At 42.2% G+C, this 14,391-nt stretch overlaps 1 protein-coding gene across 4 annotated transcripts in view; it reads left to right on the forward strand.

Annotated features, from left to right (window-relative positions):
* The window catches only part of LOC130683411 (uncharacterized), a 73,732-nt gene that overhangs the window by 58,393 nt on the left and 948 nt on the right, over positions 1-14,391 (forward strand). For 3 of the 4 annotated variants that reach the window (XM_057500634.1, XM_057500632.1, XM_057500633.1), the window contains 2 exons: positions 7,902-8,036; positions 10,574-10,665. The gene's annotated coding sequence lies outside the window, so the exon portion shown is untranslated. Of the gene's footprint in view, positions 1-4,210; positions 4,415-7,901; positions 8,037-10,573; positions 10,666-14,391 lie in introns of those variants that run through there. The other variant, XM_057500631.1, reaches the window with a different exon arrangement.

Consider the following 14,391-nt stretch of genomic DNA (forward strand, 5'->3'; position numbering starts at 1 on the left):
TTGTACTTAGAAATTAAAGTGTAAGAGATTCAAAGGAAAATATATTCATTGGATGGATTTCACAGTTAGGTCTGGCCATATTTGAGAGAGAATTTTGCTAGAATGGCTGGGTTAATTACAGAGGAGGAAAAGGAATTGTGGTGACAAAGAATGTAGGTTACTTTTGGATAAATAGTGAGTAAAAGAAAGAGGAAAAAGGGTATTGGGATAAGAAAGATTTTACTGAAGATACTATTTTACTGAGATAACTAAGCAAAACCCTTCAGAGGTGGAATGAGATGACAAGGTTGGTCTTGCAATATAGAAGTAGTAGACAAAATTTGGAATAATTTCTGTGGGAAATGATCTAAGAGGCAATGGGGATACATAAAAGGATTAAAAAGTAAAGAGCAGTAACATTTAGTTGAGGTTTTATTGCTTGAATTTTGGTTGGGATCCATTTTCTTGACTTTATATTCTTTTTTTCCAAGTAATGTCTAGCAGCCAAGAGTGGAAACAAAAATGTGGGTACATTTCATCCCTAAGAACTTATATTGCTAGAATGATGGATGGTCAAAGATTGCCAAAAAGGTAATGTGGTTAGTGAGCACAACCTGGATGGAAACCATGGAGGTGAGGTCAAAGCTACAGTGGTTGGGTAGCAGTACCAGAGGAGCTGAGAGGAGGTTGATTGTGGGAATTGGAAGAGTCCAGCAGTGAAGGAAGAATCCAGAAAAAATAAGAGGCTTATCTGAAGGGCACAATTCTTAGAGAAATATCAAGAGAAGAAAATAAAATATAGTAGAAATACACAGAATTATTGGTGGGAAAGAGGTTAAGAAATGAGTAAATTTGATAATTAGTAAATTAGTAGAAATTGAAGAGGATAATGGGTGTGGGACTACAAGGACATGTGAAGAACTGGCATGAAGATCAAGAAACTTAGCGGCAAATGGTTAGAGTGAATGGAGCACATAGGCTGTTCCTTCGCAAGCCGTGATGGATAGGGTGACACTGGAACACTGGGGAAGGGGGATCAGCATATATACAGCAATCATTTAGGGCTCAGTAAATGGCAGGCTGAAAGTCACAAAACTTGATTTTTAGAAGGCAGACAAGGAGGGTAGGGGACACAACTATATAGATTTGAGTATGAAAATAAAGGGGAAATATTGGTGGAAACTTCTCAAGGGATCTGAGTAGCACAGCACAGATCTGTCAGAGCTTTCACAGTTTTAGTTCCTAAAAATGGGCACAATTTTAAATACCTATGTCTTAGACTTCTCATCTGTCAAGTAGGAGGGGGCTTCTTCCAACCCTAAAATTTAGGTTTAAGTTTATCAAGAGTTGAGCGGAAAAAAAGCATTTTGAAAGTGGAGTTTACAGGTACAGAAGATGGAGGCAAACTTAAATAGCAGATGCTGTAATTAGTTCAAGAACTAAGCCAAACTTACATTATCCATATTTGCATCACAGAGTGTGATTTTCATCATGATATGAAAAGCAAATTTCAGAAAATAAAAAATCAAACCCAGATCTCTTTAGTGTCAAAAGGCTGTATTTTTTACAGTTGTACCATTTGAATTAAAAAGGCGACTTATCTTAGGATATATAGGGTAGCAGGATGCTTTCAAAGATGATTTCATCATTATCTTTAGTATTTATGGAGTGCCTGTGTATATACAATGTGCTCGATCCCTATATAGCAAAATAGAATTCTTTCTTAAGTGAGATGAAAATAAATGGAAGCTAGAAAATTCTGGGGACAAAAATTCTAGTGAAATAGATTAACTATTTCACTAAACTAAACTAAATAAATAATGTTTTAAAAATGCATTTTAAATCCCATGTGCAATGTTGCTAAATTAGCATCACTACGGAGACTCTATTAGACTTCTTGACTTTTAGCATGCTTAAATTCTCAATATTATTGCTTATTTGCCCTAGTATTGCACATTTATTATTGATTTACATTTTTCTCCTGGTTCAGTAAATAATTTTGAACTTTAAACATATCAGTGAGTGATGGTGTAATGCCACGTAAAACGGTTAAGACATCTTTGCATATGTATTATTATTATAGTGAGCTTGTTTTTGAGCTTTCTGAATAGAGGTGATCTGGTCTGGAACACCCCAGCTCAGAGCTTATTTTAATAGCGGTTTTCTTGTAGAGATACAGTCTGAATCCCTTCTTTCCACCTACATTAGCAATCCCAAATGTTGTTTGCTTATTCCAGGGTTTAGTTGTCTTTTCTGAGTTCATACTTATTTCCTCCTGCCCTTTTCAGAGGTTTTTTTTTTTTTTTTTTTTTTACCTATGTTACATCAAATATTCTATTGCCAAAACTTGACAGAAAAGTATTTTAATTATTTTCCATTTGTAAAGCTTCAATTGATCTTAGACTTACATTGTTTATACTTAATATTGTCTTTTTCTTTATTTATAATCTCAGTCATAATGGAAGACAAAGAGAAAACATCTTGCTATGGAAAAACAGGTTCTTATAGGATCTAAGCGGGGAGACATGGTATAGAAACTTACATGACCAGGCGTTTTAAATGGTTATGAAAGGTTTATCATTTAGGGTTCTCCTGTACCATCCTTTACAACAAGCACCATTCCTTAAAAGGTTGCCCCAAGGAAGGTTGCCTATTTTATAGACAGAGAAACTAACACAGAAATAAGTGTCCTGGTTATAACCACCAGTGATAGCAGCAAAAGCAGAAAAAAATTTATCTACTTCTCTTGGCCATATTGCTTCCATCTATCTTCGGGGACAATATGCAGTATGTTATAACATAGGCAGGCTCCACTTAACTGATTCAGAGAAGCTGTGGAGTCAGTGCACATAGTTGCAGAAACATTTTAGATCAGGACTCCAAAGCACCAACACACAGATATAACAACAGTGAGTTCTGGGAGGATTGTGGGGCAGACAGGTCAGGGGAGCCACAGGGGCCACAAAGATAAAACAGGAGGAGCCTGAATCTGAGTTTACTCAGCAACAAGCGCTCACCATGATGCCGTCACTTTTCCTTTTGCGAAAAAGTGCAATCTAATGGATTACCCTCTCACTTCAGAGGGCATGGTGCCTGGATCCCAAGGTTTTGAGCTCTCCAAAGCAGGGGCCAACGGAAAATTAGGGGAGCTATACTGCGATTAAAAAGCGGTTGTGAAACGATTCAAGGATCTGGCCAGAACGTCCTCTTTGGGGATGCGTGGGCAGGCCTGTGCTGCGCCTGAGATGGAAGGAGAGACCCTGCACCAGCCGCCGTGTCTGCAGGACCTTGGCGAGAAGCTGTTTGGGAGAGAGTGGAGGACACTGCAACCCGGAGAGGGGCCAGCTCCCTTGGGAGGAGAGAAATTGGGCAACAGCAAAGGCAGTGCAGACTGAGGGATGAAGACAAGGGGGTTGGTAGTGTGGTTGCACCCTAGAGGTGTGTGGGGGCAGCTTTGAAGATTGAGCTTTAGGCCGGGACCAGGGCAGCAGGGAAGTGTGAGAAAAAGACCCTTTCCTTCGGCAGCTCCCAATTCGTTTCTGTCAAAGATGGCCAAATTCCACGATGCCCTTCCCCCTCCACTCTTTTTCTAGTCCCCTTGGATTGCTCCCCAGCGCTGCGGGAGGCGGTGGGGAGGTCCGAGTATGTGCGTGGGGAGGAAGGTGCGGGAAAGAAGAGCCCCTCCCTGGCTGCACCTTCTACCCCGCCGGCCCTCCGGGAGGTTCCATTAGTTCAGAAAGAGGGCTCTGCCTCTTTAAGGTGGGGAGGAGGCGTCACCTCTGGCCGGGTGACTAACGGGGAGGGGACCTAGTGGGCGTGCCCATGCAAAGCAGGAGGTGGGACCGGAGGTAGGAGTCCCCGTAGTAAAATAGTGGAGGGGCGGGGCCCAGGAGGCGGGCTACTCGGTGGGCACTGCACGGGGGGCGGTGCCTCCGGGAAGGCGGGGGAGTGGGAGGAGGAAGCTGCGGGGTTGGCACCACTCCGCGCGTTCCGGGAGGGGGACGATTGACATTCCCTTGGAGGAGGCGGGCCCTTCCCGGCGGCGGGCCCGGCGCTAAGGCGGGAGGGGCAGTCCCCACGCCCCCTCCGGGTGGGACGTCGGGCCTGGGGGAGGGGCACTTCTCCGCTCGCGTCCGAGGCGGGGCCGGCAGTACCTTTCGTGGCGCGGTGCGGCTGGGGGAGGGCTGAGGGGAGGGAAGGGGCGGTCCCGGGAGGGGGGGGAGCCGGAAAGGGGGAGGTGCCCGCGGACAATGGAGCCTATGTGTGCCTACGGGAGTGGGACGGCGCCGCCGCCGCTGCTGCCGCCGGGGGGAGACGCTGCGCCGCCGCTGCCGCTGGTCCGAGCCCCGGCCCCCCGGGGCTGAGAGCCGCCCCGACCCGAAGCTCCCTCCCCTACTCCACTCCTCCTCTGCCCTCCCCCCACTCCTGCCTCGGGGTAAGTGGCACCTGGGGGGGAGGGGAAACACCAGAGCGGGGGTTGGGGGGACCGGGTCCGCGTCCGTGTGTTTTGAGCCGGTCTGGGGGCAGGAGCAGCCAGAGCCGTGGAGAGCCGAAGCGAGGGTGGGGAGGAGGGAAGAAAAGGGGGGGGGGGTCGAGGTTGCTGATACAGTGAATTGAGCCTGGAGAAACCTGCGGGGGGAGGTGGTCGGGGTGGGGGTCGTCCTCTGCTTACCGCTCACAGAGCGGTGGGGAGAGACCAAGGCATCTCAGTTCTTTGGAAGGTTGTGTCCCAAGCAGTGCTTGGAAAGGCTAAATGAGGAAACGGGACGGTCCCAGGGTCCCAGTGGAAGGGCGAGATGGAGATCTAAAGGGAATTCGGATGGAGTTTGATGGGGTCTGTAAGACCCTGGAGGTGGATAGAGAGGTAATAGGGACTTTGCAGGCCAATGACTTGTTGAAGGGTGAGGGGAAGTGAAAGCTAAGGAGGGCGTGTGAGTAGTAAAGGACTCCAGCAGGTGAGGTGATGATGTCTAGGTCACGGAGTCATTGTGGGGGTCGTAGACACCAGTGATTTCCAAAGTGGAGCCCTAGTCACTGACCTTAGAAAGTTGCAGACTATTAAGATGTCACTGGTTAGTGTTGGGTGAGCTGGGTGAAATGGGGATATCCTAAGGAAAACAACAGCAGGACTGGTTATGTTCAGAGGAAAGGGCCGAAGGCCTGTAACGGTGTTGCTGGGGACCTTCTAAGAGGGCTCCCAAGCCTGAAGAAGGCCTGAAATCTCTCCTCCAAGAGCCCTGGTCTGTGGTAGAGAGGAGTGACTTTGAGCTTAAATTGCAGCCCTGTTGGGAACTAATAAAGTTATTCGACAAGATAAAGAGATGGACTTAACTATCACTTGGCGGAGAGAGAATCTAAAGTAGGATAGAATTGGTGCAAAGTTAGACTTTGGTTAAGGCAAACGTGAATAAATCCCTCGCAGTGGGGAAATGATTGAGTGGCTATGTAAAGAGTTACTTTTTGATCAATGGTGTGTGATGTAGTATTTGTTAGCTTTTGAAATACTCAAGAATTAAGTGTACATTCTTAGACCAGAGATCTGGACTCTTGTGCACTGAGCACAAAGTGATTGATGAGCATTACCAGGTGGAAGGATGTAAGTAGTGAAACAGTTGAGAGATGGAAGTGAGGAGGCAGAAGGATATTGGTGGGTAAGACTCCTGTGGGTTAAGAACCTTTGGCTCTTTCTGGAGATTGTGCAACATGGTTGTCCTGTTGATTTTTTTTTTTTTTTGCCTGGATACTAGTGATTTGGGAAGTTTTGCCAAGGAATTAGTGCTGGTGTGAATAATGTTATGGCCCTAAAGACAGATTTAAGAAAGGCCTCCTAACTGTTGAAAAAGACCCAAGTTATTAAAGACAGATGAGTTAATAAAAGGAGAAGTTAGATGGCATAAAAATGTTTTGAGGAATGAGGATTTCACTGACTGGTGGTTTGGATAAGAAGAGAAAATTTAATACAAAGTTGAGATGGGGTGACATTTTATTGTTTTAGGACCTAGGGTCTAATAGTGTTGAACCATTAGAGTATTACTTTGTACTAACAGGTTGAATGTAAGATGGTAGTAGTTCCAGAGGATATTGTAGGTAGATAAGGAAGTGATTGACTAAAAAAATGAAGAAACAATTTGCATACTGTTCTCCTCCTATAAAGCAAGTTGTATGTAACTTGGCTTTTGAGCAAAGGATTCTTGACCTGGATTCTTAGATGACTAATAAGTGAAAAAGTACTTACGTACATTGGAATATATTCTATGGGATATTTTCCCCATAGCCTTCCAAAGTGTCTGTTCCTGTGAATCAAAAGAAATGCTCTTTGGCTGGTAGGTAAAAATAAAAGTCCAGAAGTTCCACAAGCGTAATCATAAATATTTGACCATGGCAACTTGGTATAGTGGTCAGAGCCTTGAACTTGGAATCAGAAAGCTGGCTCTCCCATTGACTAATGTGTGACTAAACAAATCTTTCATACTTATTCTCCAGGTTTGCCATTTATGAAGTGATACCACTGCCCTGACCACTCATAACACATTGCAGCACTGAACAAGTTAATGTCTATCTGCAAAGTGCTTTGGACAGTTCTGAAAATGAAGCCCAACTTTTTTCTCACTTCTGAAAAACTAGTATCTCAGGAACAGACCAATTTCAGCTTTTAACAATTATAGCAGCATACTTGATCAAGGAACAAAAAGGAGTACCTTATACATCTGTCTTGTTCCATTGACTGGGCTTTGGTTTTATATTAGTTTAGAAAGGCTGTTGCCTCTTCCCCATTTAGTGGCAAGACAGTACTAGTGATAGTTGTAGAAATGTAAGCAAAGGTCCCCATGGGAGAGTGGGAATGTAAATGCTGTGAGTGATGCCAACTCCAAATTTGTTTGACCTTGGATGTGTTACTTGGCTTCCTGGTGGCTTAACTTTCTTCAACTGTGAAATGTCAGTGGAATAACTTACTTGTCTGCCTTGGTGACTGTGATGTTCAGAAACTTTGTTCTAGATCAGGGGTTCTTAACCTTCTATGTCCCTCATATTCCTTGTACTTAGCAATCTAATGAAGCGTGTTTTTTAAGTGCATAAAATAAAATACATAGAATTACAGATGACATGAAAACAGTTGTCAAAAGTTAAACAGCTGAAATACAGTAATTTATATGCTTTGCTTCTTTACCACATATTAAATAACAAAATGTAGCTGCAGGTCTAACCATACTGTAATTCTGAAGTAGTAATGAATGTAAATGATATCTTGAAATGTGTACAACCGTAACGTGATGTGAAGGTGTCTTTTGGTTTCTCTTGGTGACTTAGTCAGGATTGCTATACTACCATGGGTTGTTACCTACAGTCACAATTGAAGGCATTGTTAACTTTTACTTTAAGAGGTTAGTGAGGCTGAAATGAAGTTGTAAGTTTTCCTCAGCAAGTTCACAGCCATGCCTCCCCCACCACCGTAAGTCCCTTCACAGACCCTCTGGGAGGCAGTGGATTCCAGGTTAAAAACTGCTGTAGACCAAATGGTTTTTTGAAAGTTAAGTTATCTTATGGCCAGTGCATTTTAGAGTTTGCAATATTTTCTCAGTATCTCTACCATGCTAAGAGCAAGGGCATAAAGAAGATTTGAAGTAAAAGTTATTTTGCAACCTATGGTAACTCTTCTTGGTTGTGGAGAAAGTTAAAAACAACCATTAGAATGAGGCTTTTGGATCTGGTAGATTTTGCTTCGGTCCCCAGTCTTCAGTGGGATGGATTGGGGCTTTTAAGTTTTAGTGGTTTTGCCTTTCCCATTTTTGACCTAATTATTTTCTTCCTATTCCTTCTAAATATTGTTTTGGCCACAGAGCACTGGGGAAGGGAATGGGTAGTTTTCTTTGCGATTGGTATGAATTGGGGTATGAACTTTTCCATTTTTCTCATCCCTGTAGGACTGAATGTGGGAGTAGTTGGTGTCACTCCACTTTGACCTAAAAAGTCCCTTCTGTTTGAGAGGCAGAGATCACTCTTGAAATGTTCCTCTGTGTCCTGATGTAGAAGAGAAAGCAAATTGGACATCTTGAAAGGTAAAGAACCTGATGATGGGCACATAACTTAAGTGATTCAATCTGAGCAGTTTGGATTTTATTTCTGTTCCTGTGGAATCTCTTGTAAGTTAAAACTCCATTTGTTCATTATTGTCACAGTTCCCAAGGCAAAGGTCATCAGAATAAATGCCAGTGAAGACTATAAATGCTGTTACCTTATACTTTTCTGGGGATGTAGACTTCTGCAATAACTCACCTTATAGGACAGGCAGGTGGTGAGAAGTTAAACAGGTATTTATCATGTCTTCATTGGTCTGTGTGAATGTGAGGCAAGGGTAGCAAAACACAAGCCCAAGATCATTGTAATCTACAGATCACCCTCCTTACTGAGCTGTTCTTGGGTGTTGGGTGCTCCAATGACAACCCTTTCCTCAAGGAGTTCCCCGTCTACATGTAACAGGCATACAGTTTTACTAGTGTTATAGTAGTGTTGTGAAGACAATGCCATGGGGCCATGGAGAGCTTTCTCAGGGATAGCTGGTAGTCAAGGAGAATTTCATGAAGAAGGGATATTTGTGCTGAAATTTTACTTTGGGTAGCAATTATTCTAAATAATAGTTGAAATTCATTTTTGAATGCTGAAATTTTGTCAGAACTCTCTAGCTTGAAAGAAGTTTTTATTTGCTTAAAGTTGGTTAGCTTGAAGGACAGTAGATGCATTTTTACTCTTTAAGATGAAAGCATGTATTTGTATTTTGTTTGGACCGAGATTTTCTGGACATGTCTATTGTATCATTTTTCGTTCCCACATGTCAGGGAAAGATTGGTTCTTCCTATTGTGTATACTTTTTCCAAGAGGAAACTTTTTAGTAGTTGGCATGCCAGAAATTAAGAATAAGCTAGGAATGGAATCCTGGGGCCTTTTAGTTCCACATTCTAAGTTTGATACTATGCCTTTTATGGACTGGTGGTCATAGCATAGAAATGAAATTTGTTAAACATGACATGGTTATAATAAACTTGACTTCTTAGAGCAGGAAAGTGGAAAAGGATCATTGGAAGAGTTGAAATTGGAATTGTGGAGGTGATTCTGAGCTTGGTCAGATTCATCTGTGAATTTATTTACAACTTTGGGGCAATTTTATAGTCTTCTTTTAAAGATTCCTAAATGATTTGGCCTTGTGACTATCTGGAACTCAGTTCTTCCTTGCAATTTCAAAACTATAAATTCTGGGCAAAGGGGAAGGCTCAATGTGATAATTCTGTTTTATAAGGACCAATGTTGGAAATGGTTCTGCTTGACTTTCATTGACTTATCTAACTCAATTTAATATAGTGTTTTATATGTAGTAGACAATCAAAGGAAATCATCTGGGCAGGTTGTTCAGTCTCAGGTTTCCTCAAAAATATGTAAAAATTAATTTTCTGCTGAATGCTTGCCATGTGGGGTTACAGTTGAGAGTTGGGAGGGATGGTGAAAGATCTTCACTTTGAGGATTCAAAAGCATATCTAGAATTGTGTCTCTTTCACCTGTACAGTCAGTTCTCAGTTCAGTATACTAATAAGGAATGGGCAGAAGCAAAAATGTTGAGGGTTTTTTTTCCCTACTAAATGACCAGAAATTTAAAAAGTAGAAAAATTAATTTTATTTGCTTTTAGTATTTCTCATCTCTGAAAATAAAATGTGTAGCTGGGAAGGAGGAAAATTCACAAGGGCCTTGAAATATCTACAGATTGAATAATAGACCCTTTAATTATTAGAAGTTGATTTTGTTCACATGTGAGATGACAACTGCCTCTTAAATTAATATTCTAGAATAAATAGGAAATTTGTTCTTAAGATACTCAGTAAAGAAATGATGATGTTCTTACAACACTAAACTATGTTTTCTACCTTTATCTTGTATCTACCTACCACTTCAGCATTTTATTAAAAATAATAATAATAAAGAGAGAAATGTGGTATCCACATATAAATCAAGTATAAAAATCAAATGAGTATTCATATTTGAACTGACTGTTTATAGTTCATAATGCATGAGCAAAACCGAAAGCTTCTGTGATGACTGCCCTTGTACTGTTCACCATGTAACTTATTCACTATGTAAGAATTTGTTCTCCATGTAAGAACTTGTTCATTATGCTTCAGAAGATTGGAGACTGACGAAAATTAGGCTTGGGGTGGATTAATGATTGTGCATTGAGCATTGACTCCCCTATACAGAATTTTATTGTTGTTAACAACCATTTGATCAATAAATATGAGAGATGCCCTCACACACACACACACAGACACAAAAACACTTCCAATTGTAAAATAAATAAGTAACCGGGATGTAATGTATAGCACAAGGAATATAGTCAAAATATTGTAACAACTTGGTATGGTGATAGCTGGTACCTAGAATTATCATGTATATAAATGTTGAATCACTGTGTTGTACACCTGAAACTAATGTAATACTGTGTGTCAACTACCCTTCAATAAAAAATAATTATCTAAAAAAAAAAAATGATCATGTTGCTTTTTTAAGTTCACTTAGGAAATTGTCTTCTTTACTTTATCCTCATCCAGGTGAGGGTCGCCTTTGAGAGAGGGGCTCCTGGGCTCCTTGAGCTCCTCCCTTCCAGAATGAGCACTGCAGTACCGTGACCCTTGGGGTTCTGGTGAGTAGCCTGATAGGTGATAGCACTAGAGAGCATGCCTGCTTAGAAAGATGACCTTGGGGTAAAGCCTCAACTTTGATTCAGCAAATATTTTTTTAAGCAAGTACCATAATGTGCCAGGCCCTATAGTAAGCTCTAGGAATATGGGGATAAACAAATCAGTCTTGGTCCCTGCCTTCTGTGAGCCTAGTGAGAGAGATGAATGCTACACAAATACATATAATTATAAACATAATAGAAAACATGAAAAGTTCTGTGAAGGAAAAACATAGGATGTTATGAAGAGCACAGTGGAGAATGTCATGTAGTGGATTGGTAGCATTAAGGTATCCTTCCTCTGAAGAAGAAACACTGAACCTAAGATTTCATTTATTCAGTGAAGATATTCAAACTAAATGCTGGAGGGTTGGGATGAGGGAGATGATGTCAAGAATGACCCCCAAATTTCCAGCATCAACAGCTGGGTATATGGAGATGCCATTTACTAAAATGTGCAAGACTGAAGGAAAAGTACTTTGGAGAGGGAGGCTATATAGAGATGAAGAATTCATCTTTGATCTTGTTAAGTTTGAGACATCTAGGGAAATGTCAAGTTGGCAGTTGTGTATAAAGTCTGCAGAGCAGAATCTGAGCTGGCGATGTGAAATCGGGAGTTATTGGCATGGAGACCACTTACAGAATGAAGTGGGAAGGGTGGAGTCCTGAGGAACTCTAAATTGTTGAGTAGAGAAGGGGCCAGCAGAGGAAGCAGATAAAGAATGACTGGGGAGGTAGGAGGAAAACTAGGAAAGTGTGGTGTTATGGAAACCCAAGAGAGGAGAGATTTAAGAAGAAAGTGATCAACTGGCCAAATCTAAGAGAAGGAGTAAGATGAAGTTAGAAAGTGGCCAGTGGTGACCTTAGGCAATACAGTGGATTCTTTGATCTGGGGGTAGAAGTTGGTTTAAAATGGCTTAAGGGTGCATGGCAAACAAGGAGGTGACGACTGTGTGTCTTGTCAACTGTGGGGAAACTAGGCTCTGAAGGGGAATCGAATGCTAGAGCTGGGCTTCTTTTGCTTTATTATTAAATATATTTTTAAGCTGAAAGATACCACAGCATGTCCAAATGCTGATTGGAAATATCCAGGAGATGCAGAGCTTGAGGCAATGGCCAAAGGAGAGAGTGGGAGTGCTCAGCTGGAAGGGTTGGGGCCTGACCACCAGCAGTGGGGCTGACCTTTGGGGAAAAGTGGGCTTCTTTTCTCTATTTCAGTAATAGAGGAGAAAGAGGGGAGAGGTACTAATGAAATGAAGTTTGCAGAGTTGGTGGTGAGGGCATTCTGCCTGGTGACTTCTTGTCTCCCTGTTAAGTCCTGGGCAAGACCAGGCACTCTGAGAGATGGGAGGGAGAAAAGGAAAGTGATAGTTGGGGGTGGAGAAGGTATGAAACGACATCAGCAGGATAGGCGAGTGCTCCCCTACAGAACGGTAGTAGTCCTAGTACTGTTAACTGAATGCTCACCCTGGGCCGCTAAGCACTGTAGGCACACCAGCTCCCTGTGCAGCCTGGCCCCGATTTCCCAGGCACTGTAACGACGACGGAGCACAGCCAGTGGGCCTGGCTGAGTTCCCGCTGTGCCACTTCCCAGGAATGGCTGGCTAGGGTACCACCCAGCTTACTTGGGCAAATTATTTAGCACTTCAGAGCCTGTTTCTTTGTCTCTAAAATAGGTCTAGTAGTAGTACCTTCGGGGGGTTGTGAGTGAGTTAATATGTGTGAACAGTGCTCAGAAGAATGCCGGACAGCTAGTTAGTAACAATATTAAGATTATTTAAGAAGAAAAGAGAGAAACGTTGTGTAAGTAGATCTTAGAGCTGGGAAATTTAGTTATACTCAGGGAAAGAAAATCTTTCTCTGGCTGGAATTAACCATTCTGTGGAGGTTCTTTTCCAGTCCTTAAAGGTGAACAGTTGAGCTCAGACCTGCAGATGTAGGAGCTGAAGAGCCTGATTTTATTCTTTGGAGCTATATGATTAAATGCTTGGCAGATTTTTTGCTTGGTTATTTTTAGTGTTAGAAAGGCTAAAGTGAGGGTGACTTATTTCAACAACTCCCATGGATCAGGGGTTGAAAAACCTTGATTTTGTTCCACATCATTAGGTGAGCCCACATGCTTATTTCAGTGTCCTGTGCTTTCTGCCCACCCATAAAGTAATGGTAATGAGATGGCTTAGAGGAAGGAGTTTGGTCAGAGAGCACGGAGTGGAAACCTGGGAGAAGCCACGCCCATGTGCATGCTCCGCCCATTCATCTGTAAAATGCCTATTGATCAAAGTTGGGTGAATCAGCAGGGGCCTGCTGTGGGGTCCAGGCAAAGGGTCTGCCCCGGCTGGCCAGGTCTCTCGGCCTCAGCGCCTGTCTCCTAATGGACCTGCCTCCCTCCCTTGAATGGCCATACTTGTGGGGAGGGAGTCCGTGAAAAATTAGAAACTGTATTTAGAGCTACTTTAAAAGTAAAAGTGTTCAATGCTCCCAGAAGTAGTATTAGAAATAATCTTTGCTACCAGCTCATCAAAAATGCCTGGCAGATTGAGGTGATTTAGTATTCATAATATGTTCTGAGTTCTTTGGAAGAAGAGTACAACACAAATGCCAGGTGTTTCTGCTCTGAGGCAGCTGAATAAGTCACTGAGGGTTCAACCATAGTCTTAATATATCATGCTTTAGTGTCAGAGAAAAACCAAAGAACTTTAGAATAAGGTTCTTGTCTTCAAAGAACATAGTCTTATAGGGAAATAAAATATACACATAGGATTATTCAATACAACATATGATTGAGGCTAGAATGTGTGATGCAGACAGAAAGTACTAGAAGTTACAGAAGGGGACTATATAGGTGGTAACTTCTCTTCCTTTCCTGGGGTAAATGTTTTCTGATGGCTTTGTCCAGGCAAGATTCATTTGCTATTTCTTCTTCACCAGTGAATCCTGATGCTTAGTGAGAGGTCACAAAATGGTTTATGATTGTGTGTGGTGAACTTGACAACCACAATCAATTTTATAGTCTAAACGGAAAGAAAAAAAAAAAGCTGAAGGTGGTGGGGTATAAAAATACAACCTTAAATATAATCTAGACTAAAATGGTTTCTTAGGCTGCTTTCTCCTAAGGTCGACATAGAAACACTCTGTAAGGTTTATTCTAGTTCTTTTTCCTGACTCCTTCATTTAATAAGAAAAGAATGTAATCGTCTGTACTCACAACTTCCATGAAGTCCTTTCACGTCTCAGGTAAAGTAGCTGGGACTACTGCAGATATCTAAATGAAGAAATAGACGTTTAACACTTGACAATGATCATACTCAGTGCGAATACCTAGAATACAATGATACTCCTCATTTTAGTCCAGCTCTTAAGTCTCTCAAAGTTTATGAAAGCTGTAACACCTGAGCTACTTCTAACTCGCTTTCACTCTTTAATCACTAGTCCTGCATCTGATAGCCTCCTCTTCAGTCCTATAACCCATTGGTAAGATACAGGAAGGTAAGGAGGGAGGTGAGGGTTAAGGGGTTAGAATACAACCCCTTCGTGCCACCCTGGAAGGAGCAGTGACTGGAAGTGTATCTTGGTTTTCTCTGAGCTCCTCTAGACTTCTCTCAATAAAGACCTTCCTCATTTGTTCTCTGGCTAGGTTGGGGAGTATTGTCTTGACTGTTAGGCTTCAAATTAGCCTTGCAAATTGGCTCA

Source organism: Manis pentadactyla, chromosome 4 (genome assembly GCF_030020395.1).
Source record: "Manis pentadactyla isolate mManPen7 chromosome 4, mManPen7.hap1, whole genome shotgun sequence".
NCBI lineage: Eukaryota > Metazoa > Chordata > Mammalia > Pholidota > Manidae > Manis > Manis pentadactyla.